Raw genomic sequence first — 2312 nt, 5'->3', positions numbered from 1 at the left:
CGCGGTTTCTCCCCAAATGCGACCAAGATCCTTGGAGATATTCTAGTGCAGATCGAGCCTGCTGGAGATCGGCCTGAGATTACCCCCAAATGCTCACCGGATATTCCAGAAAACTGGCCGGAATGTTAGCAGCAGTGGCCGGGAATTTCAGATTCCGGCGAGACACTAATTTGAACCGAATTGCCTTTAGCTTGCCACATTCATGATTCTTTCTTTTGGGCGATTCTAATTTTCTTTTTCTTTTTCAATTCTCGCCTCTTTTCTTTCTTTCTTTTTCTGTTTTTCTTTCTGTTTTTCACTTTTTCACACAGCAAGCTAACAGGCGCAAGAACATAAACTAACACATGAAATGATACTTGAAAATCGAAGGAAAAGACCCTCGAAATTGCGAGATCCTTGCTATCGGCTAAGAGTCTCCCTTGTGACTCGTAAGAACCGATTTAGGGAGAGCTTCTTCCTAAGTGAACCAGTGATCCTCTTGGCTGAAACCGTGAAGATCAGTAGCCCCTTAATGGCAGAATCTCAACTCAAATCGATACAATGGCGTTACACAATTTCAACTCTTAAACGAATGCACTAACCTCTCAAATCGGAAGCCTTTGGTCGTCTGCCCTCACCTTCTAGTTGCCTAAAAGATGACGAGCCTTCCCGGGAACGAGTAGCCTCAAGCCTTCACGGTGGGGAGTGTTGGCTGCACTAGTTCGTTGCTGATCCCTTGGGGTAAGCCGTGGTCTTGTGGAGAGCTCTTCACGTCGGAGCAAGAGGAGTCTTCGAGCCGTCGATTCCTTGGGCGAGTGGATGCGAAGAGAAAAGAGATTTAGGCATAGAAAGAAGAAATACCCGCTGGATTGAAGATCTTCTTCAGAAATCTCGCCATGGTTGCCGACATTCCCAAATGTGTTCAAGAGAAGAGAAATGACAAGAGGCGCGGGTAGAAGAATTGCGCAAAGGGAAAAGAGAGATCAAGCCGTGAGGAGAGAGAAAGGCACTTGACAAATGAACTTCTATTCTCAAATTTTTGCATGCAGATCCAAAAGAATCCTAAATATTTATAGTACTGAATTAAAAAGCGGATCTAAACAATTGATCCAACCCAAAATCAAAATCCAAAACGGAATTGATTACCAAAGCAAATGCGCACTCTAAAATCAAAGAAAACGCAAGCAAACTCGAACTCGAGACTTAGTGTCTCGACCCTAACTCGTCCTCTCCTTAGCCCGCACGCTGTGGGCCTTGGTTCAGACCAGAAATTCGCCTAGGCTCGCCCTAGGCTGACCCTAAGTGCATGAGTATAGCGAAGACCTAGGTTGGACTAGACCGGACTCGGACTTGACCCCTTTCGCCTTGGTCCTCAAGAGCCTCGCTTAGAGCCGTTGCCTCTCCTCCCGCTCCTCCCTCGGCATCGATTCTAAGCTGAGCATGTTCAGTTTGTAAGGTCTGCACCTGCTGCACTACGCCTTCCTTTTGACTCAACCTTGAGTCATCTTGGCCTTGTAGGGCCTTAATCGCATGAAGGGCGGATTCGCCCCGCGCCCTTTGGCTGCTCTCAGCGACATCTGTGGCAACCCTAGGCCACTCTGCAGGTTGACCCGTATCAGATCCACCCTCCTGAGATGGAGCTTGTCCCCAAGCTCTTGTAGGGAATTGGAATTTTACCTTGTCAAACAACTCCCAGGAGGTACCACCATCGATTCCTTCCCATTCAATCAAAACCTCGTGGCGGGCTCTACCATCTCTAGTGACCCATCGGTGCTTTAGGATTCGATAGGGGCGTTGGCTAACATCGGGTAATGGTTCCTCTTGCTCTGGTACTGGCCCGTGATGCGGCTTCAACCGAGAGACATGGAATACTGGATGGACAAGGGTTGTAGGTGGCAAAGCTATGCGATAGGCTGCCTTACCAATCTTCTGAAGAACTCGAAACGGCCCATAGTATCTTGGCAGAAGCTTCGAATAGGGCTGTCCTAGCAACGATTTCTGCTTCATGGGCAGCCTCTTTAACCATACCATGTCGCCTACCTCAAATTCTCTGTCTCTACGCCCCTTATCATGCGCCTTTTTCATTCTAGCCTGGGCCCTCTGGATGTTTCTTTTGAGCGTGGCTAGAATGCCCTCGGCCTGCAGTGCTCGCTGTTCCCCGACAGCGCCTGCGGTGTCCTTTGGGACCGGATCAGGTACACAAGTGGATTCACGAATGGTCTGGAACATTTATGGTAGACTAGGTGATTTTCGCGTTAGCCCCTTTTACCCGGGAGCGATCACCCAAATCACCTGCGTAGGAGATTGATGCTCGGTTTGACGGATCCCCGTTG

The sequence above is a fragment of the Nymphaea colorata genome, chromosome 3, assembly GCF_008831285.2.
Source record: "Nymphaea colorata isolate Beijing-Zhang1983 chromosome 3, ASM883128v2, whole genome shotgun sequence".
Classification (NCBI taxonomy): Eukaryota; Viridiplantae; Streptophyta; class Magnoliopsida; order Nymphaeales; family Nymphaeaceae; genus Nymphaea; species Nymphaea colorata.
Note: the sequence above shows the minus strand (reverse complement) of the source record.